Raw genomic sequence first — 22,732 nt, 5'->3', positions numbered from 1 at the left:
GTTCCTGCACTTAGCTAAATGCATTATTTTGTTTGTGTATTATCTAGGATCAGCAGACTATGTGTCTCCTCAGTTTCTAGCGTGTCCAGCTATACTAAAAATACTATACATTCCTCTATTTTACAACCCTATGCTTTGGCTCTGCACTTAGCTCAATATGTTCCTTTGTATGTGTGTCTTTATCTCAGAGCAACAGACTATGTGTCTTCTCTGTCATTCCTTTTGCATCTCTATGTCCTAAAAATATGCGAACTATGTCTATTGGTCATCAGTTAGTCATTTGACTGACCCCCTCCTTTGTATATCCCTCTGGCCTTGGTATGTCCAGCTATCCTGGCACCTATGTGTCACCTTCCCTTCATGTAGTCTGTTTTTGGTGTTCAGCTATTCTATACATCTTATGCGTTTGTCTATGTGTTCTATTTGCTCCCACAAATCCCCCCTCTGGGGCTAATTAGCCCCATAATAATACAAATAGAACCCCAGGATGGTGAATGAGAATACCTGTGATAGACAATAAAATATAAAAACAGAGTAAAATATATAAACCAACTGACCCAAACATCTCCAAATTATTAATACCAAATAGGAGTAAAAGATCCAATTAGAAACATTGAAGAAAACCCAACTAGACCAAACATCTTTAGTATTTCATAAGAGTAAAATATCTAGTTAAGTATAGAAACAATAAAAATAATACATTACATTTGGTTGAAGCATGAGCATGTAAATACATAGCCTTAGGCAAGGCTATCTCAGTTATGTGAACATTTTTTTTATAATTCAAAATAAAATTGACACAACATCATTCTAAATTTAAGCTGTCAACATGATCCTCCCTCTCAGACACCTCTCCAACAAACATGATACCAACCTCTGTTAGAAGATTAAGGACATGGTCCATAGACACTTGTAACCGGGATATCCCACTGTTACCTTCATGTTTTGAAATTAACCTAATATTTAGAAGGCAAAACCAACTTTTCATTAAAAGAAACATTCATTGATATACCTATCAAAAACATTCAACAAAACAAACAAAAACACAAGGCAGTGAACAAAAGTAGATATATTAAAACCTTACATAGCACCTGTTGTACTCACTATGGAAATGACCCTTTTTGTGGATATGTATCAGTAATTAATCCACTCCAAATTCGTATTTGGTGTCATCCACAAAAACATAGATTCAAATCCAGATTTAATTTAATCTCTTGCTTTGAACTCCCAAGGTACTCCTCTAGGCTGTCCAATTACATCAAGGTATACCTCAGGATTTTTCTCATACTCCCTCTGAACTCTAGAGTTATCATAGTCATCATGGGGTGACTTAATAATGGTAACCTGTTGAATTGCTCTAATTAAGGCACAAAAAACCAATCCATCCATCTGGCAGTACATTCAACAGTTTGTTTTTACCACACATCCATAAACTATCCTCAATACCTCTGTCTTGATATTTTAGCATAATAAGAGATGGCGCAACCTGAGTTATTTTACCACACAACCCTTTTCTATTCGTTATCAACCCTTTATCTCTATTTCTACTAACCCCTGCAGTCTTTAGTGCCCAAATAGTATCACATTCTACAGTGGTGTTTCCTACATTAATCCCTTTGGTGTTATGGCTGTAAAAACATTCATATTCACCTTTAATCACAGTGTTTCCATCTAACAAAGGTCCATTTAATTCAGTTCAAATGTTATAGGCAGCACAATCCTTGTCACCCAACCCAGTGTTGTTCAACACAGTTCTGCCTCTAGTGCTCCCCTGAGCAATCATATATTCTATATCACACAAGGGAATAGAATACTTTGTCTTGGTACAATGAACATTTTTCCAAGTTGCACAGTTTTTAAATTATGCTGGTTCAGGGACTATTATGAGATCCGACAAAGGTGATTTACTACACAATATACAATTGTCCATTCTGTGTTTGTTTGCCGTATACTTCGCCCATTTGTACCACTCATTCTTCACTACTTCTTCTCGTGTGGTATCCTTGAATGGTTCAGATTCTGATATGTCTATGTCAATCATCTTTGCAATGTTCTTGTCTTGAGGTGGGTCCTTAGAGTTTGAAAAAACATTCCAAATGTCAGTAAAGAACCCTCCTGGTTCTGATGCTTTCTAGCTACCACAGGCTCTTCCTGTTTAGGTATTGGCGTAAGACCAATTCTGAATGACTGAGGAACTACTCCCTTCAGTCAATCTTGTTCTCGTTATTTCACCTTCAACTGGTTCAATCTGATTCATGGTGAGCACCCACTCTTCCACATATTTGATTAATGTCAGGTCACATCCTTTGGGGTCCCAAACAGCTTCTCCCTTTGTTATATGATGCGTCCATCCACAGAGTGGCTCCTCCGGTACAGGTGTCTTCTTCCATACAGAACCTGTCCTTTGTTCCCCTGGTTCTGTTAGAATTTGTGGCGGAACATGAAACTTAAACCTGTCAAAAAAATATCCTGTCTTTTCATCTTGTTCAACAGGTTCCTCTCTTCTCTTCCTGTTTTTATCATTTATCTTGATCGTGAGTGTGTGCATCATTTCCATATTGTCCTTAGTTGTTCTCACTCTACCATTGTCACTGTTCTTTTGTGGTCCTAATTTCAATTGTTCATTATGGACACCAGGTAAGAGCTGAAAAGTCAATTGTGGAGAAATTCCCATTTCTTTGATCTTGCAAGATTTCTCCTTCTGCTCTTGGTAAGGCTTCTCCTCCGCTTTCTTCACTTGTTGTTCCTGATAAGGTTTCTCCTCCACTCTCTTCGCCTGGTGTTCCCTCCTCAGGCCGAACTGGGCTTCCATCTGGGAAGGCGTCCATTTCAGGGAAGAGATGTTCCCATTCTTTAGGCGATACCTCGGGGTCCCACTGTAGAAGGCTTCCGTCAACAGAGTCTGCCCCAACAAGTATATCATCAGGAGTAGCAGACATGTTACCCCCCCATTTCTGGGCTTTCTGGCCATACTGGAGGAGGCTTTGGTTGTTTGTCTCTTTCTTTTCAGGCTCTTTTCCCCGGGTGCTTCTTCTGAGTGCGTTAGTTGGCGCACTCGTCGTATCTTGGCTTGTAACTGGTCTGCCATTTTCTTGATTCTTCTCTGGCGTTTTGATCGTCTCCGCTGCTCCTGCTCCCTCCGGGCTCCCACCTGGTGAATCAGCATCCTCTGTGTCCTCATCTCTGTATGATTGTATCCTTCTCTCTGTCGGGACTCGGGTGCAGTGGTTTAGATGATACCACGTCTGGCTTCCTTTCACTTGGACGGCCGTGTTTGTGGCTGTTGCCACCTCGTAGGGTCCTTCTCTCCTCGGCTGATCCCACTTCCTTCGGAACACTCGAACGTAGACTCGATCCCCTGTTATCACTGGGAGAGATCCTTCTGGTCCCCTTGGATCATCAGATGTGGAACCTCTCGTCCTGGTTCAGATTTCTGCCTTCTTTCTGTGGGGCATTCAGACTTAGAGACTTATGGCCTCTGTTCTATGACTACACCATACATTCTCTTACTTCCATCACTCATCACACAAACTGACATTCCGGCTGAAGCTGGAGAACCCTTCTCCATCTGGTTTCCTAAACATAAGACTTGGAAAACAAAGGACAAAACATAACAGTATTGACAATGTTATGTGTTATGCATGACTGTATTCATGAATACTTAAATCTGAGACCATGACAATTCCCACTCTCTCTTCACCTGACTCTATGCCTCCAGGATACTTTTCTGCTGGACTCCACAAAAATGGAAGCCCTAATTAGCTTCCTCGTGCTTTTATCCAGTCTTCCCCTTTCGGCCGCAGGTTCTGAGAGGTGTTCCCAAATCATGTCATTTTTTACTTAGTTCCCCATTTGCTCTATTTCAACTGATAAGCATGTGCATAACCTTAATCAACATTATTTCTTCTTGAAGTAATTCAACACTGAATGGGCTTCCACATCGAGCCTTCAACATGTGGTTTAGAGTACAACTACCCTAACATCTATCCTTAGTCACATGATACATTATCAAATAAAACAAATAACCCCCAAACTCAACCCAGTATGTCTACAGTGGAATCCATTCTCTCTCTCTCTCTCTCTCTCTTTTGTTTTGTTTCACGTCCTCTGTCATGGTGTTTTCAAGCTCACCCATTATTCAGCTGGACCTTACTTCTTGTGAAACTTATGCACCCATCAAAGAGAGACATGACGATCTTTACCACTGCAGGTGCTGTAAGAAGTATATCCCCAGCCCGGTGTATCTTGATGTACACTCAGTCTCCAGAATTCAGCCCATGCCCTTCCATCTGGCCTCTTATGTGCTGTTTTTTCCTGGGGACAGACACACTAACACATGGGTTATTTCCTGACAATAGACTTTCTTCTTATAGCAAGATCACTAAATCTTATTTTTTAAATAACAGCCCTATGTAAACATTCTGTCTCAAATACCTGGCCTCTTGCCACATAAATATTCATAATGATAGCCAAATTAAGGTCCCTACAGCAACTGCTGTAAGAATTGCATGTAATCAGTCAAGTGTCTTCTAGTTGGAAGAATATCCAATCCTAACAAAACTAAGTCCCAAGCTTCTTAAACTTCTGCCCTAGTGTTCAAAATGCCACTACTTATTACTTTTACCATAGTCTAGGTATGTGTAATGTTCTATTTACTTTTAGAATTGTCCCTAAACTTTTACAAGACCAACTGTCCTTCCTTTTCTGTAAATTATCTTGTCTATTAATATTCATTGTTTCTAGAAATAACACCCCTCCGCTACCATAACCTTCATATATGCTCATATGGAGTTACAGTTTTTCTAACCCATAACACATAAGTCACTCATAACACTCCTAATTTCCTTCCATAGTTTGATACATACTTAAACATTCTCAAATCATTTTTAGTCAATTTATATGTCTCCCCTCAGAAAAAATATACTCTTATTTTCCTCAAAACAAAAATACATTGACCAAACAAGAAAAATAGTAAAGTAAATTATAATAACTGCATATTTGCAATAAATTACCACTATTTGTAATGTCTTCTTCATCCCTGGGTGTTATCACACAACAGACTATACTTTTTATTCAATTACTTATGTCATTCCAATGTATCACTCCAATTACAATGATATTGTAAAATAAAATAATCTAATATTCTGTAAGTTCTGTCAATCAACCTGTCTCAGGATTAGTTTCCAGAGTTTTCCTAGGCCTAGTAAATTTAAACAGTCCTATATTCAAAACATAACTAAATGTTGTTTTATAAATTGTCCAATCCAATATTCAGGATAACAGTCCTTAGTGTTTACTTTAACTCAAATTTTACCTACTCAATTTAATACATCATCCCTTTAATAATTAACATTATACTAAAAACTTTTAGTACCAGTAATATCTATTTTACCATGCGCCCTTTTGCCTCTGTTTTTCTGTCATGAGTGGCCTGGTACTATAAGGTCATTATCCCAATCCCCTTTAGTCTTTCTTCTCCCAGACACATATCATTCCAGATACAGTTCACAGGTCACCAAACACAGTTGTCCCACACTATTCAGCCAGTAGGGTTGGTTTGAGTTTCACACACACATGTTGTGGTGATAGCCTCTCCCAAGCATTAATGCATTCTGACATAACATTTCCATGATAACTCCCTTATTCTACTGGCGATCTCTCAGATGAGTTACAGATTATGTAGTTATCATCATAACCCTTGCAGAAACTCCCACTCCAATAACCTATTTGGAGTAACTGTTATTCTATGTGCTCCCACATCACTTGCAGATGATCGTCATCGAGGCCAGTGGAAGGGTCTTTGTCAACAAGATGTTTTCTCAGATGCCGCTTTTCATGGGTGAGTGACTGATTGATGGCAGCTTGAGAAAAGGGATACAGAGATGTTGTTTTTTAGTCGCCATCCATCCATGTTTCAGTTCTGTTTTGTTTTGTCTGTATCACACACACCTGGTTTCTATTACATATCACGTTCCTTATTTAACCCTCTGGCATACATTCCTGTTCTGTCCGTGATTGTTTATGTCGTTAGTGGTTGTGTTTTGTGCTAGTGTTTTTTGTATGTTCCTATTTGGAATTTTGCTTGATATTTTAAGTAAACTCAGTTATTCAATACCTGTGTCCTGCGCCTGACTCCGCTGTAACTCTGCACCCAATCGCTGACAGATGTGACATCTGTCTATTTTTTGTAGTCATTGATCAGTATAAATGTATGTTTGAAACCCTTCCCATGCAGTACATTCTGTACCAGAAGTTGTCTCTTTCTTTCCTCTTTCTTTCCTTGTCTAGCAGCATGTAACACCATAAGCATCCCACAATAGGGAAGTGGGAGGTAAAAGTTCATGGTAAACCAGATTGTAACTAGAACTTGTGTATATTTTCCACAGCTGATGTAAGGGTCTTTCAGCCCTCTACGTTCTACATCGTTGTGCATACCTCTTATGGGCTCCGTCTAGAGGTCCAGCTAACACCTATAATGCAGGTCTACATCGTAGCTAGCAGTTCACACAAAGAAAAAACCCAGGGTATGTTTCTCTCTGTTCATTTAAAGTCTTTGTGGAAAGAAGCGTTTTTGGGTTGTTGAGAAGCGCTATATAAATCTCATGCATTATTATTATAAAAGCTGATTGGTTATCAAACTACTGTTAATGTAACATGTGTCACTATACCGCTTGTTTGAGGGGTTCGGTCAAACCTCACCTGAAACAATTATTAATAAACTAATGATACTTGATGCATTGCATCTTTAGTCAATTTTAGTTCAAATCACCTGTTATAATGTTTTGTACCTCTTATCCAGGTCTTTGTGGAGACTTTAACAGCTTCCACACTGACGACTTCAGAACCATCAATGGACTGGTGGAAGGAACCGCTGTGACGTTCGCCGACACGTGGAAGACCAAAGCAAGCTGTCCTGATGTGACACAGAGCTTTGAGATCCCATGCAGTCTGAGTGTAGAGAACGGTACTTCTTCGACCTCTTTAAAAACACTAACATATGTTTAAATGCAGCGGTTCTCAAACTAGGGTCACAACCCCATGTGGGGTCACTTTATATGAAAATGGGGTCTCGGGAGAATTTCCAAAATACAAAAAAATATTTACGCTGAACAAAATATAAACGCAACATGAAAAGTGTTGCTCCCATGTTTCATGAGCTGAAATAAAAGATCCCAGACATTTTCCTGATGCACAAAAAGCTTATTTCTCTCAAATGTTGTGCACACATTTATTTACATCCCTGTTAGTGAGCATTTCTCCTTTGCCAAGATAATTCATCCATCGGACAGGTGTGGCAGATCAGGAAGGTGATTGAACAGCATGACAATTACACAGGTGCACCATGTGCTGGGGACAATTAAAGGGTCAAAAAAAGGACACTCTAAAATGTGAGGTTTTGTCACAAAACACAACACAAAAGATGTCTCAAGTTTTGAGGGAGAGTGCAACTGGCATGCTGACTGCAGTAAAGTCCACCAGAGCTGTTGCCAGATAATTGAATTTTAATTTCTCTACCATAAGCCACCTTCAACATAATTGTAAAGAATTTTTCAGTACATCCATCAGGCCTCACAACCGCAGACAACATTTATGGTGGTGGGGTTATGGTATGGGCATGCATAAGCTACAGACAATGAACACCATTGCATTTTATCGATGGCAATTTGAATGCACAGAGATACTATGACGAGATCCTCTGGCCTCTTTCTAGAGCTCCAACTTCCAACCTGAAGATCACTGACGTCATGATTTGACATTGTATTTTGCATTTGTCTTGAAAGCACCTTGGTACCCTTCACCAGCTCATATCTGTGTGAAGCTGGATTCAGTGTTCTCGTCTGCGTTAAAACCAAATATCGATCCAGGTTGGATGTGACAGCAGAGATGAGGTGCTCACTGTTGACCACACCCCCTGACTTTGAGAAGCTATGACGCGACATTCATCAAGCCACACCCATCTCATTAGTGGTGGTGAGATAAGATACATAATGTAAGAATATTTTTTATTTTATTTTACCAGGCAAGTCAGTTAAGAACAAATTCTTATTTTCAATGACTGCCTAGGAACGGGTTAACTGCCTGTTCAGGGGCAGAACGACCTTGTCAGCTCGGGGGTTTGAACTTGCAACCTTGGGGTTACTAGTCCAACGCTCTAACCACTAGGCTACCCTGCCGTCCCACTAGTTTGAAATTGACTATCATCATAGCCCCACATTAACAGTATGTGATGGTGAGTTGAGAAGACAAATCAGAAATACTGTTCATGTTTTTCAATTGAAAAATAAATAAAATAAAAAGGTTAACACTGACTGTTAATAAAAATGTAAAAAATCACATGGCGAGTATTTTCTAAATGTGGGACAGCGGGCAGGCCTCTTCACCAGTCTAAATGGGGTCGTGGGCCAAAAAGGTTTGGGAACCCCTGGTCTAATGAAACAATACCCAAACACGCTTCAGCCCAGCTTGAACAAAAAGCGAATCAGGTGCTCGACTGAGGGACTTGATAATACCAAAACTATTCCTTACTAGTAGTAGAAAAAGGATCACTCTTTGCATAGATCTGAGTTTATTATCTAACTAACCATTTGTATTTTTTCATTATGTTTCGGCATAGAGAGCCTTTATCAGAGCCTTGGAATACTTCTTGGGGATTACACTTACATATGTCTTCTGAGATGCACAGTAAAGCATAGATAAAAACTCTTTCTTCTCTTAAATGTTAAATGTTGCTAATATCTCATATGTTTTACAGAGAGATATGCCAAGTACTGGTGCTTGATGCTGTCAGATCGTGCAGGAATATTTTCCCAATGCCACACTGAGATCAACCCAAATTACTACATGGAAGTAAGTATGGTGATGTTAAAATGCTCTTTAATTACAGAGTTATCCCAAAGCTCTAAGAATATATTTATATTTAAACAATAATTTAAGAAGTTCAATATCAAAATGATCTCATTTTAATTTAATTTATCTCAAAACATCTAATCAGATTTTTTAAAACTATTGTCCTGTGCTCGTGTGTGATTTCAGAAATCAGAAGTTTTCTTCATTATCACATCTCATAACTTCTTCTTCTTCTACTGTTTCTTCTTCTCTCCCTGTAGATCTGCCTATATGACAGTTGTAACTGTGAGAGGAGTGAGGAGTGCATGTGTGCTGCGGTCTCCTCCTACGTCCATGCATGTGCTGCTGCAGGCGTCCTGCTCAGTGGATGGAGAAACACCACCTGTGGTAAGATAAACATCAGAGATACTGAATGTATTTATTAATTAATTAATGAAGGGTTCCCCTCCTATTAACCCACGGTGTCCAGGGTTTACCCTCCTATTAACCCACGGTGTCCAGGGTTCACCCTCCTTTAAAAAAATATATATTTCACCTTTATTTAACCAGGTCGGCTAGTTGAGAACAAGTTCTCATTTACAACTGCGACCTGGACAAGATAAAGCATAGCAGTGTGAACAGACAACAACACAGAGTTACACATGGAGTAGACAATAAACATGTCAATAACACAGTAGAAAAAAAGGAAAAAATAGTCTATATACATTGTGTGCAAAAGTCATGAGGAGGTAGGAGAATAATTACAATTTAGTTTAACGTGTTCATGCTACCACGTTCCCCTAGGGCACCCCCCCCCCCCACGCTCAACTCAAAAGATGGCGCACAGAATGCAAAAATATTCTTAGAAATATTTAACCTCCACACATTAACAAGTCCAATAGCTCAAATGAAAGATAAACACCTTGTTCATCTAGCCAGTCAGATTTCTAAAATGTTTTACGGCGAAAACATAGCACATATTTACGTCAAACCACCACCAAAGACACAGCTAATTTGAATAGCCATGTTGAACACAAAAGATGCAATCAACAAACGCAGGATTAAAAGAAAAATAATTCACTAACCTTTTGAAAATCTTCATCAGATGACAGTAATAGGACATGTTACACAGTACATTTATATATTTTTCAATAATATGCCATTTATATCCATAAATCTCTGTTTACAATGATGCCATGTTCAAAAAACGCTACTCAAATGTCCGGAGAAATGATGATAGCTCTGCCAGTTAACGTCAGATAACAAGCAATAGACATAAACTTTGACTAAATATACATGTTCTACATATAGTTAGAAAGATACACTGCTTCTTAATGCAACCACTGTGTTGCATTTATTTTTAACGTTACAGAATTCGTTCACTAGGCAATACTATGAGACGGCGCTCAGACATTAGCAATATGTCTCCGCTTGGTTGGAGTCCACAGAAACACAAAATTACCACATAAATATTCCCTTACCTTTGATGTTCTTCGATCAGAAGCCGTGGAAGGAGTCATACTTACCAAAAACTGCGTTTGTCTTTCAAGTCTGTGTCTTTGGGTTATCAAACGCGACAAATTCCGGCTGAAATGCAGCCAAAATTCTAGGGGTTGCGCATCAAAACTTCAAAATTACATATTATATGTCGACTAAACTGGTCAAACTAAGTGCAGAATCAAGCTTTAGGATGTTCTAAACTTGCAAAACAATTCTCAGCTCGAACAGACAAACTGACATCGTTTGGTGAATCCTGGAACAAAGAGAGCTCCAGACGCGACGCGCGCATGATAGTACATGTATTTTCGCGTGACCCGAAGATTTTAGCCCGCCAAAGGGTGAGGGAGCGCGCGATTTTCACAATGAAACGCCCCATTGAAAGGAGACATCGCGCTGAAGAGATAGAAACTGTTCCCAGATCCGTAGCTGGTTGGGAAGGGTGGGGGCGATGACGTCAAATTTGCCCCAACTTTCTTGATGACAAGAGAGAGTTTGGGAAAATGGCTGCCCTGAGAGTTCTGCTTTACATACAGACATAATTTGAATGGTTTTAGAAGCTTTAGAGTGTTTTCTATTCAATTATTATTATTATATGCATATATTAGCAATTTTGGACAGATTTCTTTTCTGTTTACTATGGGCACGCAATTCCTCCAAAGGGGGCAGTATTCTGCCTAGCTCTAACTGGTTCACTGGAGTGATAAATGATCAGATGGTCATGTGCAGGTAGAGATACTGGTGTGCAAAAGAGCAGAAAAGTAAATAAATAAAAACAGTATGGGAGATGAGGTAGGTAAATTGGGTTGGCTATTTACCGATTATGTACAGCTGACTATGTACAGCTGCAGCGATCGGTTAGCTAATCAGATAGCAGATGTTTAAAGTTGGTGAGGGAGATAAAAGTCTCCAACTTCAGCGATTTTTGCAATTCGTTCTAGTCACAGGCAGCAGAGGCAGCAGAGAACTGGAAGGAAAGGTGGCCAAAATAGGTGTTGACTTTAGGGATGATCAGTGAGATACACCTGCGTGCTACGGGTGGGTATTGCCAACGTGAGCTTTACCTAGCATGGACTTGTAGATGACCTGGAGCAGGTGGGTCTGGCGACGAATATGTAGCGAGGGCCAGCCAACAAGAGCATACAGGTCGCAGTAGTGGGTGGTATAAGGTACTTTAGTAACAAAATGGATGACACTGATAAACTGCATCCAGTCACCCCCCAAAAAAGTGCTTTCTAGACCGTTTTTTCGAAATTCTTTCAAATTTTGTGTCAATTACACATGTATAAGAACTGTATCAACATACTTTAGTCCTATTTTATTATATATATTTTTTTTACTTGTGCATAAGGCATATGTTTTGTCCATTTGCAATGTGATTTCATAGGAAGTCAAAAGTCGAAAATGTGAACTTTTTTTCAAAAACGTATCACCCTTATAAAAAAGTGCTTTCTGAACCGTTTTTCGAAATTGTTTTGATTTTCTGTCAATTAATCATGTGTAAGAACTGTATGAATATACTTTTGTAAAATGTATTATCATTTTTTTTTAACTTGTGCATAAGGAACATGATTTGTCCATTTGCAATATGATTTCATAGGAAGTCAAAGTCAAAAGTCACTTTTTGGGTCCAAATGCCATAAGAAATTTGACATGCTCAAAAATCCTTTAGAAATGCAAAATTGACTGGCCTGATGAACTCGGGATGGCCGGGCAGTGATGGTTGTTCCTTTCCAGCACTCGTTGTATTGATTTCATCATGTCCATTTGGTGATGTTTTTTTCACTATAGAATCATATTGCAAGTGCACGTGCATTTGCAATATGTTTCAATGGGCATGTACCATCACGAATTTGTCATTCTCAAAAATCCTGCAGAAAAGCAACATTGACTGGCCTGATGAACACAGGATGGCCGGGCATTGATAGTGGTTCTTCTCCATCGCTCGTTGTGTTGATTTCATTATGTCCATTTGTTTATGTTTTCTCACTTTTGCAAATTCACTGTGCATTTGCAATATGGTTCAATGGGCATTTACCATCACGAATTTGTCATGCTATAAAAATCCTGCAGGAATGCGAAATTGACTGAACCTATGAACTCGGGATGGCTGGGCAGTGATTCTGGTTCCTCTCCATGGCTTGTTAGGGTTGAATTCAGAATGTCACTTTGGTGATGGTACCTCACTGTTTAAACATATTGCAAATGGACAAGAGTCACCAGCAAGTCACCGTCCATCAGTCAATTAGAGATCATTCTGACACCAAACTGACACCAAACCCACTTTTTCCAACTCACTTAGTAGCCAACTATCACATACTTCAGAGCTGGCCCAAAATTCACAACGCCTTCTGTTCAAACCATAATAAAAACGTAAAAACCATAGTTACGTTATAGCTGCGGGTCCAGTTCAGACATTATGTGTAGGCCTATGTGAGGCGACCCCGAATCCTGAGTTTCCTCTCGATAGGTCCTTCGGTGCCCGAGCAAAACCCTAATTGGTGCTGAAAATCCACTTATTCCATGCCTTGCTACGGGGTCCTTGAATGAGCTATCGGACAGAAACGTTGGGGTCCGTCTCTATGGGCCGAGCCGGTTTCAATGCACCTAGTTTTGCGTCTCTGAGACTTTGCTAAATGTCGTCATTTTCGTAATAGTCTAAATGAATTGAAGTCATTGCAAATGTACGAGGCTGTTTCTCGGCCCGAGAACGTTCTAGAGCCAAGTAACTCACGACGCACTATCGACCTGATGTCTAGAACAGGTTTCTAAAGTTTCGGAACTCTAGGTCTGACGGTTCTTTTTTAGCTCGTACAAAGCTAACTATTGCAGGCACTGTCTGTCTCTACAAACCCCAATGGGTCCCTCCTGCCAAGCTGTGTGTGTGTGTGATTTAGTTTTTCTTTGAACTTTTATGGGAAAAATGACTGATTTACAGTTCATGGGGGTTGCCTAATCACACATATGAAGTTTTGGAAAGATCTGACTTTTTTAACCATTCGAAACAGCCCCTGTGACACCAATTTTGGCACTTCTCGTTGGCACAGGAAGCTATAAATCAACACATGTCCTCATTCGGGTATGCTTTTACAGAATCCTGAGTTTTAAGTCTTTACGTTAAGAACTGACAGATTTACACAGGGTTGAATGCACTATTTCTATCAAACTGCAGGTAGAGTATGGATATACACTTTTAGGGTGATTTTAACCACTTCCGGTTGGTCCAGGAAGCTTACAATCGACACAGGTAGACCTCATAGTGTCCTGATGGACTGTCATCGAAGACAGATTCATAAGGCATTCATAACCCACATAGGCTTCAGGTTGACTTTAGAGGAGCAGGCAATGTATTCCTATGGGGAGAGATGTCATTGTAATCTGTGAGATCAAAAAACCCTGTTTTACTGTTAAGGGTTAATGCCACACGGTCAAGGTTTGCACAGATCGGGAGGACCTCAGGATCGTACCTGAGGTCGAATTGTGCTTCTCACCCTAACGGTTCTCTCACTGTCACCCAAAAGCAAATGACATTTAGGGCCAGGCTTCATTTTGGGCCTACTTTTTTTCACGGTCGCTGCACTCAGAGCGAGCTACGGTCAAGCGGGGCATCTCGTTGAACTCGGCACGGCCTAGAGAATATGGAAATGCCATTGCAGGCTCTGTGTGTCTTTAAGCACCGCACATTGTCACTCCATCCTTGCTGTGTGTGTGTGTGTGTGTGTGTGTGTGTGTGTGTGTGTGTGTGTGTGTGTGTGTGTGTGTGTGTGTGTGTGTGTGTGTGTGTGTGTGTGTGTGTGAGAGAGAGCTTTTCTTTGACATCTGTTGGGAGAAATCACTGACTTACAGTTTATGGGGGTTACCTAATCACACATATGAAGTTTTGAAAAGATCTGACCTTTTTAACCCTTGGAAACAGCCACTATGACACAATTTAAGGCACTTCCGGTTGGCACAGGAAGCTATAAATAAACTCATATCCTGATTGGGGTATGCCTTTACAGAATCCTGAGTTTTAAGTCTTTACGTTAAGAACTGAGTTATTTACGGAGGGTTTAGTGAGTGTGTGTTATTTCAGAAAATCATAGAGAATCACAGAAATCTCACAGAGCTCCCCAGCACACTTTTCGTATGAACACCCTGCAACTGGATCTGTAACTGTTTTTTTTTAAACACCTATTTTTGAACATCACCAATGTGACATTGTACGATTTATCTTAAATGACGATAGATAAATGGCTGGTTCTTTTTTTATTGACACCGGAGGCTCCTTGACTTTGACGTGAAGCGGAAAAATTATTGCTCTATTTTCATTTTGGACCTTTAATCCCAGAAAAATGGCCATAACTCAAAAACCGTTGAGGCCTGCAATATTAGTTCTGTTATACTCACAGACAATATTTTTACAGTTTTGGAAACTTTAGAGTGTTTTCTATCCTCCGCTTATATGCATATTCTAGCATCTTGTCCTGACAAAATAGCCTGTTTACTTTGGGAACGTTATTTTTCCAAAAATGAAAATGGTGCCCCCTAGTTTCAAGAGGTTAAGCATATCCCAGTTTAGGTCACCTAACAGAACAAACTCTGAAGCTAGATGGGGGGCGATCAATTCACAAATGGTGTCCAGGGCACAGCTGGGAGCTGAGGGGGGTCGGTAGCAGGCGGCAACAGTGAGAGACTTATTTCTTAAGAGAGTAATTTTTTTAATTAGTAGTTCGAACTGTTTGGCTATGGACCTGGAAAGTATGACATTACTTTGCAGGCTATCTCTGCAGTAGACGGCAAGTCCTCCCCCTTTGGCAGTTCTATTTTGACAGAAAATGTTATAGCTGGATATGGAAATCTCAGAATTGTTGGTGGCCTTCCTAATCCAGGATTCAGACATGGCAAGGACATCAGGGTTGAAGGAGTGTGCTAAAGCAGCGATTAAAACAAACTTAGGGAGGAGGCTTCTGATGTTGACATGGATGAAAGTCTTTTTCGATCACAGAAGTCAACAAATGAGGGTGCCTGGGGACATGCAGGGCCTGGGTTTACCTCCACATCACCCGCGGAACAAAGGAGGAGTAGTATGAGGGTGCGGCTAAAGGCTATCAAAACTGGTCGCCTAGAGCATTGGGGACAAGCAATAAAAGGAGCAGATTTCTGGGCATGGTAGAATATATTCAGGGCATAATGCGCAGACAGGGGTATGGTGGGGTGCAGGTACAGCGGAGGTAAGCCCAGGCACTGGGTGATGATAAGAGAGGTTATATCTCTGGACATGCTGGTTGTAATGGGTGAGGTCACCGCATGTGTGGGAGGTGGTAAAAAGGAGGTATCAGAGGTATGAAGAGTGAAACTAGGGGCTCCATTGTAAACTAAAACAATGATAACTAACCTGAACAACAGCATACAAGGCATGTTGACATTTGACAGAGACATACAGCGAGGCATAAAGTAATCGCAGGTGTTGATTGGGAGAGCTAGCTAAAACAACAGGTGAGACAACAACAGCTAATCAGCTAACATAACAACAGCAGGTAAAATGGCGATGACTAGGCAGAGAGGGTCGGATTAACTACACACAGAGCCTGAGTTCGCGGCTGGCGCCGACAGATAAAGAATAAATAAACAGAATGGAGTACCATGATTAATGGACAGTCCAGCAGGCATCAGCTATGTAGCCAAGTGATCATAGTGTCCAGAGGGCAGCAGTAGATGGAACAGGGAAGCCGCCACTACGCTAGCACTCGGGCGACACGGCGTTTAAAGTTAGTAGCCCTGCGACGGAGGCCAGTTGAAGGCGCAGCGGATGGAGTATTCGTCGGCAGACCAGTCGTGGTGGTGCGGCGGGGGGCCGTGTCGACAGAGAATCCAAGCCAGATGGCGAAAGAGGTATTGTAGAATTTAGTTTGCTAGCCGGGAGATGCGCCTGGCTCACGGCTAACTGATGCTAGCTTCGTGGCAGTGGCCAATAGCCAATCGGTAGCAGCGGTGAACCTGTGCCAAGGTCCAGAGTTTACAGCAAGGATCCGGTGGAGTATTGGGCTCTAGCCGTGTATGAGTGGGGTTCGGGTGAACAGCTGAGTAGGCCGGGAGGTGGGCCTCAGGGATGGCTTCGGTACTGGATGACACGTTGAGTGCATGCTAGCTGTGAGCTATGTGAAGATCAGAAGTAGTGGTCCAGGGATTATGGCAGGAATCCGGCATGGTTGTGGAGAGACAGTTCGATACTGGGCTGGTATCTGTGCAGAAGGTAAAAGCCGCTAGCAGTAGCTAACAATGACTAAATAGCTTCTAGCTAATTAGCTGGTTAGCTTCTGGAGGATCTTGAATGTGTTCTAAAATTATAATATATATTTTTTAATAATAGCGATACCGTATCACATTGGGTGAGGCAGGTTACAGGAAGGTATAATCGAATTAAAAATCGGAAAGAGAAAATAAAGTTGAAATATATATACAAAAAATACAAAAGTACACGAGACACGAACAAAACACGTCTTCATCTTGGATCAAGATGGCGTATTTACCCTCTTGTTTAAAAACAAAATACCCCAAAACATATAATTAAATGTTGAATCACCATACTGTTTTCCACAGGGAAGTACTCCTCCAGCTGCCCTGACACGATGGTCTATGACTACACCATGACCAGCTGTGACCGCACCTGTCGTTCACTGAGCCAGACAGACTTCACCTGCCAGGTACATTTACATGGACATCTAATTTCTATTCATGTTACTTATTTAATATTATTATTATTATTCATTTTATTAATGTCTTGTTGTTGTGTATGTTGTTGTTGTCTTGTTGTTGCTGTGTTGTAGTAGTTGTGTATGTTGTTGTTGTCTTGTTGTTGCTGTGTTGTAGTAGTTGTGTATGTTTTTGTCTTTGTTGTTGTTGTTGTCTTGTTGTTGTGTATATTCTTGTTGTTGTGGATGTTGTTGTTGTCTTTGTTGTCATGTTGTTGTGTATCTTCTTGTTGTTGTGGATGTTGTTGCTGTTGCAGACATGCCCAAAGTAATTTCCCCTCGTGGATAAAACATTTTTAATTGAATTGAATAGCTAGACCATGTGTCTGTGGACGGCTGTGGCTGTGCCGAGGGAACCTACCTGAATGACCAGGGAGAGTGTGTCCCTGCCTCACGCTGCTCCTGCTACAATGGAGGCACAGTAGTGCCCCCTGGAGAGGTCACCAGGATCTATGGGGCTACATGGTGAGGACTTGGTTGGCATGTGAATGAATATCTCTGAAAATCTGATGGTCTTCTCTGTTGTGGCTCTAATAAAATATTTAGAAATCAACCGTCTTCTTCTGAAGTCGTGGTTTACTTCAAGAGGCATGCTAAACCATGCTTAACCCCCTCCTCTTGTATCCCTCTTAACCACCCAGCTCTTGCAGAGATGGGAAATTAAGCTGTACTGGAGAACCACAACATTTATGTGAGCACTCTGAAATACAGTATATCACTTCACAACCAAGACTCTGTAGTTTAATCCCTACTAACCTATAAAGCCTACTTTTGTTCCCTACAGCCTGTGAAGAACCAATGGGTTTCTTCAACTGTTCTAGTGCAGGGCCCGGAGCCAAGGGCTCAGAGTGCCAGAAGAGCTGTCAAACACTAGACAGTCACTGTGTAAGTCTACAATGGGACATGCCTTACAACACGTTAATAAAAACATGCCTTACAACACATTAATAAAACATGCCTTACAACACGTTAATAAAAACATGCCTTACAACACGTTAATAAAAACATGCCTTACAACACGTTAATAAAAACATGCCTTACAACACGTTAATAAAACATGCCTTACAACACATTAATAAAAACATGCCTTACAACACGTTAATAAAAACATGCCTTACAACACGTTAATAAAAACATGCCTTACAACACGTTAATAAAAACATGCCTTACAACACGTTAATAAAAACATGCCTTACAACACGTTAATAAAAACATGCCTTACAACACGTTAATAAAAACATGCCTTACAACACGTTAATAAAAACATGCCTTACAACACGTTAATAAAAACATGCCTTACAACACGTTAATAAAACATGTCTTACAACACGTTAATAAAAACATGCCTTACAACACGTTAATAAAAACATGCCTTACAACACGTTAATAAAAACATGCCTTACAACACGTTAATAAAAACATGCCTTACAACACGTTAATAAAAACATGCCTAAAAACATGCCTTACAACACGTTAATAAAACATGCCTTACAACACGTTAATAAAAACATGCCTTACAACACGTTAATAAAAACATGCCTTACAACACGTTAATAAAACATGCCTTACAACACGTTAATAAAAACATGCCTTACAACACGTTAATTAAAACATGCCTTACAACACGTTAATAAAAACATGTCTTACAACACGTTAATAAAACATGCCTTACAACACGTTAATAAAAACATGCCTTACAACACGTTAATTAAAACATGCCTTACAACACGTTAATAAAAACATGCCTTACAACACGTTAATTAAAACATGCCTTACAACACGTTAATAAAAACATGCCTTACAACACGTTAATAAAAACATGCCTTACAACACGTTAATAAAAACATGCCTTACATCACGTTAATAAAAACATGCCTTACAACACGTTAATAAAAACATGCCTTACATCACGTTAATAAAACATGCCTTACAACACGTTAATAAAACATGCCTTACAACACGTTAATAAAAACATGCCTTACAACACGTTAATAAAAACATGCCTTACAACACGTTAATAAAAACATGCCTTACAACACGTTAATAAAAACATGCCTTACAACACGTTAATAAAAACATGCCTTACAACACGTTAATAAAAACATGCCTTACAACACGTTAATAAAAACATGCCTTACAACACGTTAATAAAAACATGCCTTACAACACGTTAATAAAAACATGCCTTACAATACGTTAATAAAACATGTCTTACATTACGTTAATATAAATATGCCTTACAACACGTTAATAAAAACATGCCTTACAACACGTTAATAAAAACATGCCTTACAACACGTTAATAAAAACATGCCTTACAACACGTTAATAAAAACATGCCTTACAACACGTTAATAAAACATGCCTTACAACACGTTAATAAAAACATGCCTTACAACACGTTAATAAAAACATGCCTTACAACACGTTAATAAAAACATGCCTTACAACACGTTAATAAAACATGCCTTACAACACGTTAATAAAAACATGCCTTACAACACGTTAATAAAAACATGCCTTACAACACGTTAATAAAAACATGCCTTACAACACGTTAATAAAAACATGTCTTACAACACGTTAATAAAACATGCCTTACAACACGTTAATAAAAACATGCCTTACATCACGTTAATAAAAACATGCCTTACAACACGTTAATAAAAACATGCCTTACAACACGTTAATAAAAACATGCCTTACAACACGTTAATAAAAACATGCCTTACAACACGTTAATAAAAACATGCCTTACAACACGTTAATAAAAACATGCCTTACAACACGTTAATAAAAACATGTCTTACAACACGTTAATAAAAACATGCCTTACAACACGTTAATAAAAACATGCCTTACAACACGTTAATAAAAACATGCCTTACAACACGTTAACAAAAACATGCATTGCAACACGTTTTAATAAAAACATACAAATCAAATCCAAACCAAATATATTTGTCACATACACATGGTTAGCAGATGTTAATGTGAGTGTAGCGAAATGCTTGTGCTTGTAATTCCGACCGTGCAGTAATATCTAACAAGTAACCTCACAATTTCACAACAACTACCCTTATACACACAAGTGTAAAGGAATGAATACGAATATGTACATAAATATACAAATGAGTGATGGTCGAACGGCATAGGCAAGATGTAGTAGATGGTACAGAGTACAGTATATACATATGAGATGAGTAATGTAGGGTATGAGAACATTATATAAAGTGGCATTGTTTGAAGTGGCTAGTCAAACATTACATCAAGATGGCAAGATGCAGTAGAGGGTATTGAGTACAGTATACATATGAGATGAGTAATGTAGGGTATGTAAACATTATATTATGTGGCATTGTTTAAGTGCCCAGTGTTACATTTTTTACATCATTTTCGATCAATTTTTCCATTATTAAAGTAGCTAGAGTTGAGTCAGTATATTGGCAGCAGCCACTCAATGTTAGTGATGGCTGTTTAACAGTCTGATGGCCTTGAGATAGAAGCTGTTTTTCAGACTCTCGGTCCTCGCTTTGATGCACCTGTACTGACCTTGCCTTCTGGATGATAGCGGGGTGAACAGGCAGTGGCTCGGGTGGTTGTTGTCCTTGATGATCTTCATGGCCTTCCTGTGATATTGGGTGGTGTAGGTGTGCTGGAGGGTAAGTAGTTTGCACCCGGTGATGCTTTGTGCAGACCTCACTACCCTCTGGAGAGCCTTCCGGTTATGGGCGGAGCAGCTGCCGCACCAGGCGGCGATACAGCCTGACAGGATGCTCTCGATTGTGCGTCTGTAAAAGTTTTTGGTGCCAAATTTTTGGTGCCAAATTTCTTCAGCCTCCTGAGGTTGAAGAGGCGCTGCTGCTCCTTCTTCACCACGCTGTCTGTGTCGGTGGACCATTTCAGTTTGTCCGTGATGTGTACGCCGAGGAACTTAAAACTCTCCACCCTCTCCACTACTGTCCCGTCAATGTAGATAGGGGATAATTGATGTTTCCTGAAGTCCACGATCATCTCCTTTGTTTTGTTAACATTTAGTGTGAGGTTATTTTCCTGACACCACATTCCGAGAGCCCTCATCTCCTCCCTCATCTCCTCCCTGTAGGCCGTCTTGTCGTTGTTGGTAATCAAGCCTACCACTGTAGTGCCGTCTGCAAACTTGATGATTGAGTTGGAGGTGTTCATGCCCTCACAGTCGTGGGTGAACAGGAGTACAGGAGAGGGCTGAGAAAGCGCCCTTGTGGGGACCCAATGTTGAGGATTAGCGGGGTGGAGATGTTGTTACCTACCCTCACCACCTGGGGGCGGCCCATCAGGAAGTCCAGGACCCAGTTTACACAGGGCGGGGTTGAGACCCGGGGTCTCGAGCTTAGTGACGAGTTTGGAGGGTACTATGGTGTTAAATGCTGAGCTGTAATCAATGAACAGCATTCTTACATAGGTATTCCTCTTGTCCAGATGGGTTAAGGCAGTGTGCAGTATGATGGCGATTGCGTCGTCTGTGGACCTATTGGGGCTGTAAGCAAATTGGAGTGGGTCTAGGGTGTCAGGTAGGGTGGAGGTGATATGGTCTTTGACTAGTCTCTCAAAGCACTTCATGATGACGGAAGTGAGTGCTACAGGGCGGTAGTCATTTAGCTCAGTTACCTTAGCTTTCTTGGGAACAGGTACAATGGTGGCCCTCTTGAAGCATGTGGGAACAGCAGACTGGGATAAGGATTGATTGAATATGTCTGTAAACACACCAGCCAGCTAGTCTCTGCATGCAGTGAGGACGCGGCTGGGAATGCCGTCTGGGCCTGCAGCCTTGCGAGGGTTAACACGTTTAAATGTTTTACTCACATTGGCTGCATGCAGTAAAGGAGAGCCCGCAGGTTTTGGTAGTGTCAGTGGTGTGTATGGTCCTCAAAGCGAGCAATAAAGTAGTTAAGTCTGTCTGGGAGCAAGGCATCGTGATCCGCAACGGGGTTTTTTCTTTTGTAGATTGACTGTAGACCCTGTCACATTCCTCTCGTATTTGAGCCGTTGAATTGCGACTCCACTTTGTCTCTATACTGACGCTTAGCTTGTTTGATTGCCTTGCGGAGGGAATAGCTACACTGTTTGTATTCGGTCATGTTTCCGGTCACCTTGCCCTGGTTAAAAGCAGTTGTTCACGGTTCAGGTTTGTGTGAATGCTGCCATCAATCCATGGTTTCTGGTTGGGGAATGTTTCAATAGACGCTGTGTGTACAACATCACCGATGCACTTGTTAATAAACTCGCATACCGAATCAGCGTATTCTTCAATGTTGTTGTTCGCCGCCATGTGGCACATATCCCAGTCCACAGTTCGAAGCATTCTTGAAGCGTGGAATCCGATTGGTCGGACCAGCGTTGTCAGCGATGTTATGTTGCCACAGTGTCAGATTGATAAAATTATTTATTTACCTTGGACATAGCTAGGCCCAGGATCCAAACGATATCCTCAGATGAGATTTACTTTTTATAGGGTTTCTGTTTGAGCAGACTGTAACGTTTATAGAGAACCTAATCTCCATGAACATCAAAGAAATCATCTTTAAAAGTCATCCTTGTGTCTTTTCAAACACTTGATCAATTGATCCATTTGACAAATATTGTCCACATCTTATACCCTGGAGGGTGGAGGGACATTCAGGCACATAATGTCCACA

The 22,732-nt window shown here is 40.5% G+C and overlaps 1 pseudogene; it reads left to right on the top strand.

The window, feature by feature from the left end:
- The window catches only part of LOC115117246 (mucin-2-like), an 80,016-nt pseudogene that overhangs the window by 22,363 nt on the left and 34,921 nt on the right, over positions 1–22,732 (top strand).

This window comes from Oncorhynchus nerka, linkage group LG9a (assembly GCF_034236695.1).
Source record: "Oncorhynchus nerka isolate Pitt River linkage group LG9a, Oner_Uvic_2.0, whole genome shotgun sequence".
Lineage (NCBI taxonomy): Eukaryota > Metazoa > Chordata > Actinopteri > Salmoniformes > Salmonidae > Oncorhynchus > Oncorhynchus nerka.
Note: the sequence above shows the minus strand (reverse complement) of the source record. Positions and strands in the feature narration are given on the sequence as shown.